This window comes from Nematolebias whitei, chromosome 8 (genome assembly GCF_014905685.2).
Source record: "Nematolebias whitei isolate Nwh7 chromosome 8, NemWhi1, whole genome shotgun sequence".
Classification (NCBI taxonomy): Eukaryota; Metazoa; Chordata; class Actinopteri; order Cyprinodontiformes; family Rivulidae; genus Nematolebias; species Nematolebias whitei.
The window spans coordinates 7,439,477-7,459,105 of NC_056505.1; positions in this window are offsets into that span (position 1 = coordinate 7,439,477).

The following is a 19,629-nucleotide window of genomic DNA, read 5'->3' on the forward strand; positions in this document are numbered from 1 at the left end:
CAGCTTGCCGGTGAGTGATGGCGGTCTACGATTATTTCTTTTGTGGGTGTTTTCTCCAGCTCTGGACTCTTGGCATGTGGTGACGAATGTCTGGGAGAATGGCAGACGACCCTGGTGTGAGCTGACTCAGGGAACCCACCGTCCCAGATGATGACATTTCATTTTGCCTAGTTTTTTCAGATATCATGGCAACTGAGGTGATAATCCACCGTGCTTGTTCTCACTTTCCCTCGTCTCTGTCCACTTCTCTGTCTGTCATTGCTCCCTCTGTTCTCCGAACCCACAAACCTCGTCAACTTCAACTCCTTTCTTTTTGCTCCTCATGTCCCAGTTGTTCTGTCATCCTTGACTCACCGTGGCACATATCTGTGGATAACTAATGATAATGGGCTTTGCTCCCTGATGTGGGAATTCTGCAATCAGCTGCGCTGCATGACACATTTTTGATAGACTTAATTTTCTCCGACTCGAACGCCCCTCAAGATCATCAGCGGCGAGGAGACGGAGCGCACAAACAAATGCCGCTAACAATGAACGAGTGATTAATTTTGCCGGAGACAATGTGGGGTTCAGTCAGCTATGGCAAATAGTCGGCATGTAGAACAGTGAATTTCAATTAAAAGTCACGGAGGGTCGCCTGAGGACATCTTTAACGAGCTGAAGTCCAGAGTACATCTGTATCAAAAAGTTAAACTATTGTTATAAAATTTAAAATGAATTAAATTGAACTGATTAGATAAAAAAGTTTAAGTGTGGTCAATAGGGGTGGGAGGCAGGGTGTGTATTGGGGTGGCACAGAAAGAGGGGCCTGCCCAGGGCAGCATACATGTTAGAACCGCCACTGATTGAGGTCAACTATTCAAAGAGCTGACCCAGTCTGGATTTCTCTGTCGGACTTTTTCTGATTTGATAAAGAAACAAAAAAAAATATATAGTTTCTCCACTAAAACATTAAATTATCAGATGTTTCTATGAGATTTTTCTCTTTTATGTGTCGAGCACAGATAAGTTGTGATGACTCATGCAGTCCTGCAGAGGCAGAAAATGAATTTATCAAGCGCCGGTATTTTCAACATACTATTCATCCTTGGAGCACGAAGAAGGAACATTTAGTCAGCTAATTATGGGCTTAATAAATGACGGAGTAAACAAACTAATAAAGCAACCAATCTGGGAGAAATCTCTCCCTCTGTTTCCTCTCCTTCCACTTAATTTTGATGATCATTTTCCATTCTTAATTTTCAACAACTACAACAATCTTCAGCATGTCACGCTCAGCTTTATTATGAAACATTGAACTGCATGGGTCAGTGATGAGAGGCATTTCAGACATCCGTCAGCATTATATAACTGTAATCAAAAACAAATGAGACGGCATGCTTTCTCATCTCGTTCAATCACTTTCAGTAGATGTGGAGTGTGCTCTCCTGCAGTCTCTGGCTGCTTACACAGAGAAATACGATTTCAACATGAAGGTGTTGTGGTTTTTTTTTACAATCTAAAATTGAGTTTATCATGAAAACAAACTGCATGCTGCAGAGATCAGTAAATCATTGGGGCTTGAGGACGTCAAGATTAAAACTTTCTTTGGATTGATACCAAAAAAGATGGAGAATATTTTCTAACTTTAACGCAACAACCCTTCAAAGTTACGGTTTCCTTTTTGTGAGTGTGGAAAAAAGCAGAGAGCTGCACTTGTTATAGATCAAGTGAACAGATGGAGGCGAGAGGGGACCAAACAACTGAAGGAGGATGCATCTGTTTCTGAGAGGCAAGTGAGAGATCAATGACTCTTGAAGTCTGAAAATGCTGCGGTGTCACGTACAGCAGCTTTTGCTCCTCACTTTTATGGAAAGTTAAATGTTCAGACTCGTTTTAAAGTGTTAGGTAGTGGTTGGCTTTAATACGTTTCATGCCTTTTTGCCTTTATGTTTTTAAATGTTATTTTTATTACAGTTTTTGCCATTTATGGTTGATTAAATTGTTCAAATGTTTATTTTATTATGTTTGTGACATTTGTAACTCTTTTATGATGTGTGCTGTTGACTTTTTCACAGGTCCCTCTTGCAAATGAACTCTTAATCTCAATGAGGTTTTAAATCTGGTTAAATACAGAAAATTAATGAATGTTTTTTTTTTTTTATCTTAAAAGGATATTTTGGTCATTTTGATTTCTATTTAAAAAAAAAAACTTGTTCGTCATGTCACGTTTGCATTTGCTTTATTAAAACTTTTCTGTCAATCTGAATTTGGGTTCTTTATTGACTCAGTTGTGACAGCTGAAAGTATTTTATTTATTTCCTTTATTTTACCAGAAGAAGCTCATTGAGATTTAAAAAAAATCTCATTTACAAACGTCTTCTGGCCGAAACCGGCAACAAAACACAAAGATTCATAAAACAAACTTTAACAACTCCATCTTCTACTGTTTATCCATTATCTGGTCATGGAGGCGGCAGCACGGTGGCGCAACTGGTAGAGCTGCTGCCTCTCAGTGAGAAGGTCCTTGGCTCAAACCCCGGTCCAGGGGCCTTTCTGGGTGGAGTTTGCATGTTCTCTCCGTGCATGCGTGGGTTTTCTCCGGGTGCTCCGGTTTCCTCCCACTGACCAAAAACATGCATGTTAGGCTGATTGGTAACTCTAAATTGTCCCTAGGTGTGAGTGAGAGAGTGAATGGTTGTTTGTCTCGTGTGTCTCTATGTGGCCCTGTGATGGACTTGCGACCCGTCCAGGGTGTACCCCGCCCCTCGCACAGTGATTGCTGGACATGGGCACCAGCGACCCCCGTGACCCAAAATGGAATAAACGGGTAAAGAAAATGGATGGATGGATGGTCATGGAGGCAACAGTTCCAGGAGAGAAACCCAGACATCCCTCTCCCCAACGACACTTTCCAGCTCATTCTGGGGGACCCCGAGGTTTTCCCAGGCCTGTGAAGATACACCATCTCTCTATAGAGCTCTGGGTCTTTCCCAGGGCCTCCAACCAGAGGGACGTCCCTGGAAAACCTCTAAGAGAGGCGTCCTAACCAGATGCCTGAACCACCTCAACTGACTCCTTTCGTTGCAGAGGAGCAGCAGATCTATTCTGAGCTTCCCCGGGATGATGGTGCTCCTCACTCTATCTCTAAGGCCGAGCCCAGCCACCCAGGTTTGGATTATTTGTCATATGCAAATCAACACAAGGTTTACAATGCAATGAAATGCTGAGGATGAGACGAACCGTCTCGACCCGCCAAAAAAACAGCAACAAGAAATACCAAAGCATGCAACAAAAAGACAAAAACAAGGCGCCAAAAGTGAAACAGAAATACATCTATAGTGTGGTTCGGTTAGCGGTGTGGTCTTGTTAGCAGCTTGATGGTAATAACGACAGTGGCAGATTGCCTCCCAGACTGCCCTCCAGAACTGGGTCCACAGTCAGAGAACATTCAAGGTTTCCCCACAGAACCAAACGGGTCCATAGAGTTTGGTCCATGCAGGCAGATGGAGAATATTGTTAGCGTTTGCAGGTCTTGGTAGCAGCTTGATGGTAATAACGACCGCAGCAGCTGCCCTATGAAGGAAGCTCATTTTGACCACTGGTATCCAGAATCTCATTCTTTCTGTCATGATCCAAACATCATGACCACAGGTGAGGGTTGGAACATAGACAGACCAGTAAATTAAGTGCTTTGCCTTTTGACTCAGCTTTTTCTTCACCATGACTGACAGAAGCAACATCCTCATTACTGTGGACAAGGCTAGAAGCCATTGATCTGTCTCCTGCTCCATCCTACCATCACTCATGACTTTGAGAATAGTAACACCCATCCATCCATCCATTGGTTTTATACACTTGTTCTTTTCTTTTCAGTACAACGTTAAGTAAAAATAATCTATAAGATCCCTTATTAAAATAATGTGCATCTGTACATGACAAAAAATATATATTCATGTCAGATAAAACTTACAAACTGATGCTTGTTACTCAAAATATTTTTAAATACCCTGAAATGTGTTTAAAGGAACCAGCTCCTTCTATTTTTAGACTAGACAGAAGTTAGAAGAAGATTGACGGAGCAGCAGACTGAAATGACTTTTTCACCTGTCCCGTCCGGACTTTAAGTAGAACTGTGTATGCACAACAATGTTCTCTAAAACCCCAGCAACTGGACTCCTCAGTTCAAATGCATTTACACATTGAAGGTAAAACTAGATGGGATGTTTTATAGTTGTAAACCGATCTTTTATACACAAAATTCAAAGATACCTTATTTTTTTCCACAAAAATACACTCCTTTTTTTTTTTTAGATAAACCATTTACGTTTTTTTATGTTCCAGTAAAAAAAAACGAGGGTTTGTTTGCAAATTATTGCATTCTGTTTTCCCCAACTTGTCAGAACTGGGGTTGTAATAATCCAAATTAAAACTGACAGTTGCTTTCCTGGTCCTTTTCAGGTTCCTGATAGGAGCATGAGTGGGAGACGACTGCTGCTGAAGCACTGGGCAAAACAACAATTCAGCTCTCCATCCTCCTCCGGTCGTGGCAGAGCAGAAGCATCAAAGCCAGATGTCTCACTTTAATCTTCTGGTGATGATCCGGTCTCTCCCTGACCAGACTGACAATGTCATCCAACCAGGATCTGGGTCCCAGTAGGAGAGGAACTAAGAGCTGTAAGTGGAGAACTCTTCCTTTAACACAGACTTCTTTTTTCAAGCACCGTTGTCCCATTTTGTCTTTAATCTCCTTTGTCCTTACTTCACACTCACTGGCAGAGACACGTGTTGGACGTACGATCAGCCATGGGAGAAAGCAGGAATATGTTTGTGGTGCGATGCCACCAAGAAGAAATGGCAGCTAAACAGAGAAATCTGCTTCTTTTGGGTGCCAGCATCATCTAAACCCAACACAAGCCAAACTGCTCGAGTGAAAAAATATCTTGCACATGGTCATTTTTCGGCTTTTCCCCTGAAACAATCTCTTGTCTGTTTTTCCTGCCAGCCATCAGATCTTAAAAAAAGCAGGAAGCCTTGGGCTGAGTGTTATTTCTCTCCGAGACATTCAAACACGCGTCCAGCTTCTGATAACTTATGTTTTGTGAATGCAGGCGTCAGTTTGTGACTGAACCACTCTCTGTCATGCATTTTTTTCTCTGTCGTTTTTACGAGAGGAAAAAAGTAAAAGCAAGAGGAAATGTTAGATGAAGGAAAGGGAAAGTGAGATGAATATTCCTAAAATGTGCAGCTGTTTTTCTTTGGTAAGGACGTTTATTCTCATTTTTTTAATGCAGATTTTTGAGAGGCTTCACAGTGAGCACTGTGTTTTTCTATCTTTTGATAGTTGACGTAAAAACCTTGAGTTTTAAAAATGGTCTGAATAATACCATGTTGTCTGCAGGGGATGAGTCACCGAACTGGTTGTAGGCCCATAAAATAGTTTTCATTCATAACCCACTTCTCAGCAGCACCAAAACCCAAAATCCTGCAGCTCATTTAACAAATCTCATTATTCCAAGCTGCAAAGCCTGAAACTTCACAATCTTGTTTACCATATTGTTTTGCCTATAAATTGCATTTTATTTATTTATTTTTTTTTGCATAATTTGCATGCCATGCAACTTATATGCTGAAGTGATTTATTTATGGATTTTTTTCTAATTTTTTCCCAATTTTTGGCTGAGATATGACTGTTTTCCTTAATTCTGGCTGAAAATATTGAACACTACCATTTTCAGCCACTAGCTGGCACTTGAGTAGTATGGCATTCCGTTGTGTCATGTAATAGGTAAAAGTGGCTATTAATGCCACAATCGGCTTGCCATAGTCTGCCACCTTCGTCCAGCTTGCTTGGAGCAACCGTCAAACCAGCTTCATTTTGCTGCACCGCCCCGGGAAAATGCAGCTGATTTGACCATTGAAGTGCATTTATTAAGTAAAAGTTCAACTGAGACACACCTTTAGTATAAAGTCGAGCAAACAAATAATTGTTTTTAGGTGATTATCTTGTTAAATTTGTAATAAATGCATAGTGAGTCCTCCCGTGTATGCTCCTACTTCTGCATATCGTCTTTTGAAATGCAGCTGATTTGACCACCAAAGTGCATTTATTAAGGAAAAATTAGATTGAGACCCACTTTTGCTCTAATTTCAAGCAAACAAATAATTGTTTTTAAGTGTTAATCATGTTAAATTCTTGTTAAAGTCCTCCCGTGCATGCTCCCATAGCCGCCATTTGGCAGCCAATTGATTTTTGGCGCAACACTGGCCCACATTTCCAGGTTGTCAGCGGTGACAAATAATAGATGTGACTTATATGGTGGTGCGACAAAGTTATGTTGTTTTTCCACTTTATTATTTGGACTGATGCAACTTATAGGGCGATGTGACGTGTGTGGCGGAAAATACAGTATGCTCTGTCTTCCAGGTTTGAGTTTCCAGTAACACAGCACAGGAATGAAACTCAACTTGAAATTCAATTTAACACCCAGAGATCCTGGACATCAATATACCAACAGAACAAGGAAACCGTGTCTGTTGACTGAAGTGTCTGAAGTTAGTTTAGCTAAATCTACCAGACTTTGGTGTAAAATTACCACAGTTCTGTCTCAGTCAGACTGAGGTGGGCACTATGCAATGAGAAACATACGAGCTCAATTCAATTCCAATTACATGCAACCCATTTCAGTCTGATTCATTCTACTTAATCCAATTCATTTCAATACAATCTGATTACAAGTCAATCTAACAAAGTCTTCTTCAAAAATCTAATCCACCAAACTTGTACAAACACTCCCATCTTGAACATCCAACGCAATGAAGTATAAAACACTAGATGATGTCACTATAAGTCAGAAAGGGAGTTGTGGTCAGTAATAATATTTACAACCTGATGCGTTGGCTTTTAAGATGTTTAAAGTTTGGCATAATAATGTAATGAGACTAAAGCTCTGACAGACAGAAAATGACCCAAACCTATAATGTTTAACAACAGAACCAGGGAGCACAATATGGAGATTGCGCTCCACACAAAAAGACAAATGGCAAACACAGGAGCAAAAACCAAATCCCCTTTTCACACTTCACTGAATCACATTAAACTCCTAATGACTGGGAGAAATGTCCATGGACCTCAAAGCTGATTTTCAGGCACGGTGTCCTGCGAGAGATGGCTGAAACAGGGAAATGTATTTCCATATAATCTTTAAAGGGTTCAATAGAAAAGTTAGGGTCACATAGAGTGTCACACAATATTAGGCAACTGGCAATGTGTGATAATTTGATTTGTGATGACAATATCCAATTAACACACCCCTCCACCTCCACTTTATTTTCTTTCATCATTATCATTTAAACAAGATGTGGCCATCAAGGTTAGTGAGTCTGCTGGACTGACCAAATATGTTAAAATTAGCAGAACATGAATGTGTGGTACATGAACTGTAGTGGCAGTCCTGTGTGATACTGACATTGTGCTCATTGAAATTGTGATGAAATGTTCAACATATTGTACAGCGAATCTCACAGATACTTAAATAAAAACTAAAACATGTAGACGGCTGAATGTAAAAGGAGACTGAACAGACCATCAATCACAAATAAAGATGTTTGTGATGTTCATGATCTCACAGAAGTACACAAAACGAGCATATAGTCCTGCATTGTGTTAAAATTCAATACTGCTACTGAGTAAATCAACTGTGGCATGCAATAATTTGTGTTTATTTCCAGGAGGAAATGTGTTCTGCTACCGCAAGCCTTGCTTCTGATTGACTCATTCAAAGGAAAATTAGGGTTTTATTGGAATTTACCTACTTACTTTGTTCTTGCAAAATCAAATTCATCTATTCATTATCTTTTATCCACTTGTTCCTTTTTGAGTAACAGGTGTTAGTAGTGCCCATACCCAGCAGTCACTGTGTGAGGGGCGGGGGACACCCTGGACAGGTCTCCAGTCCATCACAGGGACACATAGAGACAAACAAGACAAACAACCATTCACTCTCTCTTTCACACCTAGGGACAATTCAGAGTTAACAATCAGCCTAACATGCATGTTTTTGGACTGTGGGAGGAAACGGAGCACGCGGAGAAAACCCACGCATGCACGGAGAGAACATGCAAACTCCACCCAGAAAGGCCCCCCAGTCAGGATTCATTCCAGTGACCTTCTAGCCGTGAGACAACTGCTCTACCAACTGAGCCACCGTGCCGCTTTAAAACCAAATCAAGTTTTTATCTTTATCCTCCCTTCCTATAATTTAGTGGTCTAAATCAGGGGTTCTCAAACTTTTTGGGTTCATGGACCCCGTACAGGGGAGAAAAAGTTTCAGGGACCCCCTCATAACCCTCATGTTTATTAAATAATTGTCTTCAACTTGTCTCTTTAATGCAATGGAAATATTTGTGTAACATAAATACTTAAGGCCTGTTCTTTAATAGTGTCAATACAGTTTTTATACTTTTAAACATGAGGAATTTTTCATTCAAGACACACTTAATTAAAAAAAATTTTAAATTTTAACTTCCAAAAATTACAGTTTAGAGAAAATAGATCAAAAATCACTTTAAAACGTTACCTACCGTATTTTTCAGACTATAAGGCACACTTAAACTCCTTTAATTTTCTCAAAATTTGACAGTGAGCCTTATGTATTAATTCTGGTTGTGATTACTGACCTCCAACTGATTTTATGTGGTTATTGTGAATGAGTTGAGTAAAGTTTGACTTATCTTTTGTTTCGCTTAATGCGCCTTATGTATGAAAACAGACCCGTTCATTGATATTGTGCCTTATAATCTGAAAAATATGGTATTCACATAATGAACATAATAAATGGATCGCCACTTCTTCAAATTATTACAGAAAACTCTTTACATAGCACTGAACAGAATCATAACAGCAGTAGTCATACCAAGTAATTAGTAGACTGATGCCAAAACACAAAAAATGGGCGGAGCCAGCAGGAGTGGGGGTGGTGGTGGTTGGGATTGGAATTTTGTTGGAATTTTTAATAAAGTAGATGTGATTTCCTGCATTTTGGTGTATTTTAACGAGTTGTTAAACATCTACGTGCTTGTACAAATTATAAAAAAAAAAATGTTGTGGACCTCAAAGCACCGGCTCGTGGACCCCCGGCAGTCCGGGTACCCCAGTTTGAGAACCACTGCTCTAAATTAGTCTAAAGGCAGACAAAAATTGAAGATAAAACCAGATGTTACACTAAGCGTGTACGGAAAAAACAATCCTGTATTCAAAATTGTGCAAAAGTTTTTCAACTAAACAAATGTTTCAGAGTTCAAAGTATTGCATTAAAAAAAACGGACATTTTATTCAACTGTCCTCATCACAGCTTTTATGTAAACTGATTTTCCACATCATTCAATTCGCCAACACTGTGGGAAAGTAAAAAAAAAAACTGGTACTAATTTTACATTTTTCTGCAAGAACACATTATTATCTTAGGCATTTTTTTATGACATAAAAGTTTTGCAAAGCTGTAAGCACGAATTCAAAGTATGAAGACAGTAAAACTGTACAAATTGTAGCAACAAACCTCGTTCTGGCCTTGAGTTGAAAGTGGTGGATTCTCTCTAATGACCTAATAATTCTTTATGTCTTGCAGCAGTGTCACATCACAGAGCACAGATGGTGGTGAGCTGAGAACAGAGTCTTCCTCACAGTTTTATGTTTTAATCTGCTGGGAAACCAATTATCCCTGACAGATTTAATATAACAAGATAGAGCAGAGCTGAGGCACGATATAACTGCGCCCTGTGCTTCTTCAGAGTCAGATTTGTCATTAAATCTGAACTTTTCATCACATAAATACAAATATTTTTCCATTTTTGTCTTGACCGATGGCATAAACGAACATGTGATGTCACAGGTTTTCCTACTTGGAGCTTTAAATTTAAGTGCAAACTATTTATGTGTTTTTAGGTTTTCAGTTCTGTTGTCATTGTTTCTTATTTTAACAGTTTTGCTTTTAAAAATGACACAAATAGTAAAAAGAATCAGTGAATTTATTGTCAGTTAAACAAGACTAAATGAAAGTTTAGTTGACCTATTATGTTTTGAAAATAACAAACCTTTTGTATTTTATCATGTTTAAATTGAATTTAAATTTAAATTTTAAATTGTACAGTAATTCAATTAATGATTGATTAATGACTCAGATTATGAGCGAGAGCGTTTTGACCAAAATCTGAGGTTCATCGTCCAATTAATCTGTCGAATGACATGATGCCACTAAAAAGAAAACATCAAGTTTCTAATAAAATTTCATCCCGATATGATCTAACTGCAGTTAATCAAGAGTATATCATTAGACAGCCGTTGTTGTACTATAAATACACATAAACAGTGTTTTGTATAAATTTACACATAATTAATTATTAATCAGAGCTCTTATTATTCTTTTATATTTGAACTTGTTGGTCCATCTTACAAAGTCAAACCATATTTACAAACTGCAATAAACTCTTTACCAGTGGGGGGAAAGAATACTGTAAATTTCAACAAAAAAAAAAAAAAAAAGTTTGGTGCTTTGCTGTAACTGCTGGTAATGTTTATGTAGGATTCCTAAGTTTTTCTGTCATAATCACTTTCCCTACAGCTGACAATCATCTACTGTAATTTTCGGACTATTATAAGCCGTGCCCACTAAATGAAAACATATGTAAAAAGTTTGTACATATATAGGCCACACTTGTATATAAGCTGCGGGTTTCCACATTGTAGCATGATATATTTACGCAGAAAGATTTTTTTACACTTTTAATTAAATATGATAATGTAGGAGTTGTGGTTTTGTCCCTGCCATCTAGCCCCATCTGATGTTGTGTATGTTTATGTTCCCCTTATCCTCTGTTTCGGTCATTATAGGGTTTGTGTTTCTTTAGTATCTAGCTCCGTCTTGTGTCGTGTTTATGTCTTGCATTCTCTGTCTCTTTCTTTGGCATCTGTGATTACTCACAGGTGCAGCGGTTTTACATTTGTAGACTAACAGTTTATTCAAAACACAAAAATTTAAACTCATTGTCTCTGTAGCTGCAGTAAATTGTAAATTCACAACAACAACAAAAAATCACATCATGAGCGCACCTCAAACATTAAAGCACGCGATCACTTTTGCATAGTCGATTAAATAAATAAAATTTGATTATTCGCACCGAATGGCTGCATCCAATTCATGCTGAAAGATATATTTGTATTATAAAACAAAAGATGAAGAATAAAAATGGAGAGTGTTGATAAGAGCCCAAGCTGTGAGGCTTTGACTAGTTTTAATCACTCAGACACAACTAGATCAATGTGTTTGATAGTTTTAAAACGCTCCAGGATGAAAAAAAAAAAATCAATATTTTCAAAATCCTTGATAAAAGTGACTTTTATACTGGTGCCAGGGCATTTGTTAAGTTATTCACTGAGCTCTACGTACAGTAGAAACATTGCTGTTTCGACGAGCTGCTGGGTACAAACAGTAAAGACAGACGTGTAAATTTTAGGGGAGGCTCAATTAGAGTAATTGCTTGGAAATAACAAGGAGGTTATTTAGCAGAGCCAGACATAAATTCCTCCTGATGGATCAACGCATCATAAAAACTTTTTAATCTTTTATTTATCATAGTAAAACTGGATTTGATTTTCATCAGCATGTTCAACATCGAGGTCAGTTTTGATCCTCACCTACTGCCGCTGCACCAGTTCTTCCTGGAACAGCACAGCGGAGTAATAATCGGGGAAAGTGTACACTTTGTGACTGAGTTGCAAATATACCCTAAGTGCCTCCCTGCCACACATGATTACCAGAGAACAGATTAAAGCGGTGAGTGATGCAGCCCCCGGGAGTCCAAAGCTGCCCGTCTCCTCCGTCCCTACCACTCTGACCCGCTTGTTAAACCAATTCTGCCCAGTGGACGAAGAGGAGGAGAAAGTGCCAGCGGTGGTCTCCTTGCCAGGAGCTAATGTGAGTGGATTAGCAACCCCCCTTTGGACTTGCTTTATCCTTGTCAGCTTCAGTCAATCTTCTGAGTCAACAAAACGGTCTTTTTTTCCCCAGTTATTTTTAAAAATGACCAAAAATGCAATGAGTAATGCAAAGAATCAAAAGCTCCCACATCAAATTGTTTAATCAAGCTTCATTAATGAACTTCACAAGCTGTCTTCAGGTGTATTTGAGAAGTGTATCATTGCTCAGCAGTAAACTGGAGTCTGTAAGTGTGGTTTTCAGAGTGTGAAATCACTCAGCTGGATTGACTCTGCCTTTTTTTTTTCTGCAACGTAATCACTGGATAATGGGGGCTGAGAGCCAACGGCGTGTTTGCTAATTTCACATCAATTAATGCCATTCAGGGAGAACCCATAACTGACTGGTGCAATCCTAACATAGTCCAAGCATACTGCTTTCAATTTTTAGCCCAATTAGAGGTTTGGGATTTCAGATCTCATCATAAAGCTTAATTGGGAATCTTCACATTTATGAGTGGGGGTGGGGAAAGTCTTATTTTAACTAAATCCCTTTTATTTTCACTATTTAAGAACTAAAACTAACAACATTATTAAAATTGGCAGAGAAAAAACATGAGCTCATCTAAGAGACAAGACAAATATAGTTTGCTCCTCTATGATAAAGAGCAGCAGATTAAATGATAGGGTGTCTATATAAAATATATGAGGGCAGTGGATACCACCAGACTCAAACTATCTGCAGGGCCAGTGACGCTGTGGAGGTGGACTCTGACTGTGCTGTCAGACATGTGGATACTATCTAAGTTGCCATTCTGGACAGTGTCACCCATCCTCTCCAGACAGAGCCTTCTTAGTTTACACATATCCCAGGAGACATTTGATAAGTCTGCCTGCTTCAAGGAAAGTGGGGGAATCAGTCTCAGATAAGCCGCAATTGTTAATTTTTTTCAGGCAGACCATTATTTCTCATCAGCCTTGAGTCCTGCTGGTATTTTCGATCCAAAATGGACAGATTTGTGAGCATTCCATAGGTTCGTGCTTATTAGCTCCCTCCAAGGTCACCCCCAATATGCGGGTGAGTCCCAAAGCCACAAGTGGTCTACGATTCTCATAAATCGCTTCCATCTTATGGTTTAGCTCATAAATCAGCTGAGTCTGAGTACTCGAAGCACAAGCCAAACCTTCACACAGGGTTGGCAGCTTTTCCATGGCCAAAATTGCTGCCGCCGTCTTCTTTAATAGCTGATAACATGAGGATCTAGTCTACTAGTGCCAAAAAGCAGAACCACAGCTATAATGATTCCAATTATATAAACCTCTTCAGCGTACTCCTGAAATAATACGGAAAGGCACATCAGCTTCCAGTTCATGACGTATCCTGCCACGTGCTTCTCAGCGGGGCATGAGGGCTCTCCAGGACCCTGTCGCTTTGTTGAAAAATAATTTATCGATTGCATTGAAAGTCCGGCTGACCAGATCCATGACTGGAGTTTATGTTTCGGAAGACGTGCAGATAGGAGCTCCGTTACACAGACAGAGCAAAAAAGCTGGAGGAGGATGGGAGAGAGAAGAAAGTCATCCGTCTTTCACAAGAGTGACTGAGGGGGGAAATATATATATATATATATATATATATAAACACAGTGCAGAAAGCTCTGATTACAAAGATAATTAAATTAAAAAAAACATGAGCTACAAGAAGCTAAGTTTTAAATTTTAGTGACTTTTAAACTATCTTTTAGATGAACGTGTGTTGTTCTTCAGTACTCCGGCTGCACTGAGTCAAATATATTTCAGGCTCGTATTTGCAGATGAATTTGTCGAGGAAACCTTGTCCGGCTGACTGTTTCAAAGTCACGGGCGAAGCCCCTGAAGGACAGATTTAACACCTTGGAAGAAGAATGGGCATCCCTGGTGTATTCACTAACGGGGTGATGAATGAATTACAGCTCCTAAATTTAGCCGGGCAGTCTACCTTGAAATCGGGCTAGACTTCCATCTTAGGAATGCGGACAGACTGCATATCGCGTCAGGAGCCATGACCTCTATTTCTGCATTAAGGAAAAAAGAAAGATGGATGTCTGAACAAACATTTCATGGTTGCAGGAATAATTTGTTTAAAACTGCATTTTGCTCACACCTTTGCCTGAAGCGTGGCTGCACACTGGCAGCATCATTTTTTCAAGAACGAGGAAAAAGTATCGCTCATGTAGAGCTAATGCAAATGTACATTTCGGGAAAAATGTCCCCCATCTCATAAGGATTTTGAATTAGTTGAATAAATTTGATTATTTATGGAAGCAAATTTTACAAGTGTGTAAGTTCTGGTGGTTTAAAAGCCAACATGGCTTGACTGCAAAATAATAATAAAAAATGTCTTCAGGTACTTTTTTTGCTGTTACTGCTGGTATTTGGAGACTTGTGAAATTAGTAACAGCATTGTGGTCACATTTAAAAATATTGAAAGAGGAACTCGGCTAAATGCAACAAGAATATTGTCGTGTTTTTACAAGTCTGGATTTGTGTTTCTCTCATTTGGACCTAGATTTCTGTGGATTATTTCTGCCGGGTCATTCAGTAATTTTGGTAATTTCTTGTTTCAGAATTATATTCTTAGATGTTATTTTACTTGTTTCAAGTTAGTTTTTGTTTTAGTGTTCCACTTTTCTTATGTCACACACACTCATTTGGAACCATCCCAGCTGCATTCACTCACTAATCAACTCTCTGATTATATTCATCCATCCTTTTTATTTCGTCAGTTTGAACCTCTGAGCTCAGGAAGACGTTATAGTGAAGAACATCTACAGGAAGTCATTTATTCTGAGTGCAATAACCATTCTTAACCAAACCAAATGATAACATCTACCTGAGCAGTATTTATTTTATTCTATGCACAAGTTGTTGATATTTTGAATGTGTTTTATTTTATGGTTGGAGAGCCAAAGGAAAATTTCCACCTTGGACAATACAGTCTTATCTTATCTTATCTTATCTTATCTTATCTTATCTTATCTTATCTTATCTTATCTTATCTTATCTTATCTTATCTTATCTTATCTTATCTTATGCTCAGATTTTCAATCAGGTGCCAAGAAAGCGCTTCAATCCCGAGTCTGTTCAGACCTGCAGGGTTATTCTGTCATTCTCTTTCATCTGGGTTTTAGTTTCATTTAATAAACTTTTTCTTTTTGAATAACTCCGTCTGTCATTAGCTCCTTGCACACCTGACTCCAAACCATCACCAACAAATACAGTCGACACCAAAACAAAGCAATAACTGTGTAAGACTAGTGCACAAACCTAAAAATTGCAACTGGTGATGGAGTTAAACACTTAATGAGCGCAAGTCATATACTCCTAAAATGGATTAATGTCTGAATTGAAGGTTAAAAAATGGTCATAATACATTCAGCAGCACCACTCTGTCCACAGAATGGATCCTTCTTCAAATCAAAGCCCAGCAGTGTTGCATTCAGGGGTCGCAGCGCTCCCACATCCCTGAGAGCATCTCACAACATAAAACAATTCAAATCATGGCCTCCAGCCTTTCTGACTCAGTGTAGATATATATATATATATATATATTTATTTTATGTTTTTGGAGACTCTTGTCCATCTGTAACTCATTCGTATCAAACTACTCATGGTTTGAAGTGCGGAGCGGCTCAGCTGGTCGGGTCAGACAGGACCTGAAAGTTCTCACTTGATGCAGTGAAGAACACCGGAGCGAAGGAAATCCTTGAAAATCATCTGCATGTCATCAGTGGGGATCATTTCTTGTCGTGAGCTTTAGATTTGTTTGTGTTTTTGTGAGGACTTTGTTGTTGTTTATTATTTTGTTTGTTCATTTCTCCCCTCACAACTGTCCCTGATTTGCTAATCATCACACCTGCTTTGTGTTTAGTCGTCTGCTCCCTCATCAGCTGTCCCTCCCGATCCTCGCTGTCCCACTTTTGGACTTCTTCTGCGTCTGTGTTTTAGATTTAGTGTTTCGATCGACGTCAGTTTCTCTGTTTGTTAGTGCTGTTGGTTTTTACATAATAAAATCTTTTTTGTTTTGTTTTGCTTTTTTTTTTTTTTTTTATTCAGGAGTGCTACAAACTCAATCAGTGGCTCTCAAAGTTAGGATTTGGACCCAACTGTGGGTCATAAAACAACAAGTGAGGGGTCTTGAGTAAATTTCCAGAATTCAAACCAAATATTTAAATGACTGTGAAAAGGACATATTTGCTATATTTGTTATAAAATAAATAACAGCAGACACATTGACAAAAAAAGTTGCTCAAGCTGTTTGTGCTGTCAGTACATGACAGCTATTCAGTTCGTTTTTTTGTAAAACTGCAATAGGAACTTGTGAGTTTTGCATTTTTTAATGGTTCAATCTTTCTTCCAGATAAAAAATATATTAGAGAATATATTTTTTATATATATTGTGCATGGCCTGAACAACATTTTCTATTTATATAACTGTTGTTAAGTGCACATGAAAAACAAGCAATATCAAGCTTTCTTAATTTGACGCTTTTGCAGCTAAAGTCTCGTGGGAAGTTGAGTTGGTCTAGAGCAAGGTTACTCAACTTGTGGCCCGCGGGCCATGTCTGGCCTGCGGTGACTTCAATCTGGCCCACTTCATAATAAAAAAAAATGAGGGGGTCCTATGGGTTTGGGTTCTGTTCATTGCATTTATGATCCAATACAATAAAATAAACACATTTAAACGGTAATAGATCATTGTTATACTTGGTTTATTCACATAATGACTTTAATCGCTGGATCTCCGGCCCCTGAGCTGCAGACTTTGCAGAAACTGTGGCCCCGAGCAGTTATATATATATATATATATATATATATATATATATATATATATATATCCCTGGTCTAGAGTTTCTCTGGATCAGCTGAGTGGATGAATAATTTTCAATAAACTTGTTTCTGTTGTAGAAAAATGTTTTTTTCAAGTTAGTCTCCCAAATGTTAAAGCTTCTTTAGTGATGAGGTTTTAAATCGGCCATGCCTGATTTTCTGCTTGTCTTTTGATTTTTGCAGTAAAAATCTGTGTATAATTAAATGTCTATGAAATAATTATGCAGTAGTGAAATAATCTAAATAAAAATGCAACTCTCAAAGGTTAATTTGTGTTTGTGGATTTATTTGTTTTGGGGGTTGAGTTTGCTTTTTGAGTTCGTAAATAAATTTTGTCTAGTTTTGCTGTGGTGTTTTTTCTTTGTTAGTTTTCTATAAAGTAATTTTTATGTAGTTTATGGTTAGTATTTGTTTTAATTCATGATTTATTTTGTAAACCCCTGATTTTTTAAGTTTAAACTTTTATTCTGTTGCTCAGCAGCATATTTAGGTTATTTTATTTATTTCAGTATTAAAGCATTTTAGTTTTTATTCACGTCCCTCCAGTTTTGGATCTTCTTCATCACACCATATAACTTATGGCATTAATTGGAGCTCAGCTACAACTCATGTGGGGAACAAAAAAAATAAAATAAAATAAAATAAACAGATCCAAACAAGCGTACAGATGACATACGATGTTCTAATTTTAAAACGTGTTCATTTTGTGCAGCGTTTATTGGATTTTTTTATTTGGCGTGTGCATTCGCTCTTCCCCCAAAATAATTCTTTGTACAAAAGGTCCTTTTTCTTGTCTAAAGGTGAAAAAGTCTGATTGAGAAGAATAATGACGGTTCCTTTTGTCCTACTTTACATTTAGAAAGAACTCCTGGAAATAGGACTTTTAAGAGTAATCCAGTTTTATTTTTTCTTCTGTGATATCGTGTTTTCTTTGCGCCTCAGGGTTAGTCCTCAAACACTTAACGTATGTTTTCACAGAATAATCAGCAAACCATGAATATTAAACGTGACACATAATTGTCAAGCACTTCGTTTGCCGAGATACTTTAATGGCAAACCATCAAGATGCAAAATGTGAATTCAATACTTTACTCTGAATAAATTAGGTGAAACAAGAAGTGCTGAGTGAGGAAAAGGTGTTTATCTCTCGAGGAAATTATTTCACTGAGGTCAGTAACGACTCAAAGAGACACGAGGGAGCAACGTCTCGGATAGGCAGAGAAATTCAAACGTTTTGCTGAAACTTTAAACACATCAACAAGTTAAAATGATCGAATGCATTAAAAAAATTAGAAAATTTATAGTTGAACTTTGGATTTTACTCTATTTTGTACTTATTACCTATATGCTGATGAGAATTCATTGATAATTACAAATTAATGCTGCCATAGTAATCATTCAGTTTAATCCTCCATCAAATGCTAACAGTCATCTATCAGTTTTGACCAATGTCCTTCCAGACTAGTGCTTTAAAAATCTATAAATGTTGAGCATGTAGGAAAATGTTTTAGACTTAATAGAGAATGATGAAACTATCATGACTGGATGACAGAATAAGCTTTCATTCAGGCTAACCGTACGTGTTTTCACCTGTTGCATGCATTTTACACAGTTATCTTAATGTTAAATTTTAACATTTAAATCTAAATTAAAGTATTGCACTGATCAATGCAACGAGCATGAAATGGCTGCGGGAACAAATACTCTTCGGATGTTTTGATTTGCAAAGTTCCATTTATGCAAACCACGTCTTCTGAAAGTATGTCTTTTAGACAGATTAGACCAAAATGATGCTGCTGGCCATAATTCAGAGCAGGAAAAAATATAAATAGAGAATATCAGCAGAAACGCCCTATAGCAAATGTCAGCATGGTGGTAGACGGCTGATGAGATGGCCTTGGTGTAGCTTGGTGGACAGTGCTGCCGTCTTGTAATCTTGAGGTTGCGAGTTCGAGCCCATGTTGTGTCAGTAAGGGCATCCTGTACCATTGACTGCAGCTCCTCTCTCCAAGATGGCCACTAAATGCCACCAGCTGTCAGCCATCCACCTGATGAGGATTTGTGCTACTTAAGGCTGCGGTTGAGTGCTGCTCTGCTCTGGAGCATTAGCCCTTAATGGTATTTATGCATCCAGTCTTTATATTTACTGAACGTAAATCTACTTGCCTTGTGTCTCTTGTTCCTAGTCATCTTGCCTCCTTTGTCTCGGACCAGTCCTAGTTCTCCTGGGTCCAGTCCTTCGCCTCCTCGTGCCTTGCCTCCAGCCAGTTGCCAGCCTCCCCGGTCCTGCCTGTCAAACCTGACCTCTCATCCCTGGAGCGCTCCTTGGTTCCAGTTCTGCGCCATCTCACATCATCCAACCTGTAAGAGACGATGAGGTGAAGAGTTAAACTGTTACCAGATTAATATTTCACCTGAACCATCAAGCCAAACCCGCCTGACCATCTCCTTCCGCCTCATGAGCTCCAGAGGACCAACTGTAACTCTTATTGCTGTAAATAATAAACAGTTATCTTTTGCAATCCTGAGCCTTGTCTCGTTCCGGGTCTTGTACAAATCTGGGTTCCCTGAGTTGTAACACATCCGGTGTAAAACAATTGCTAAATCTTTCATGTTTGCTCACGCTCTTTTTCTAAAAATCAAACGTTTGTCCCAATGAGCTAAAACGTGGGGGACATGTTTTTTTAATACTAAAATTTTCCATAAACCTCTGGCTTTTGCTATGTTTTTTATCTGGACATTTTTGTAAACTGCTAAATCAATTTTCCAGTCACTGTGAACTTTGTCAAATGTTTATTCAGGCTGTGTTT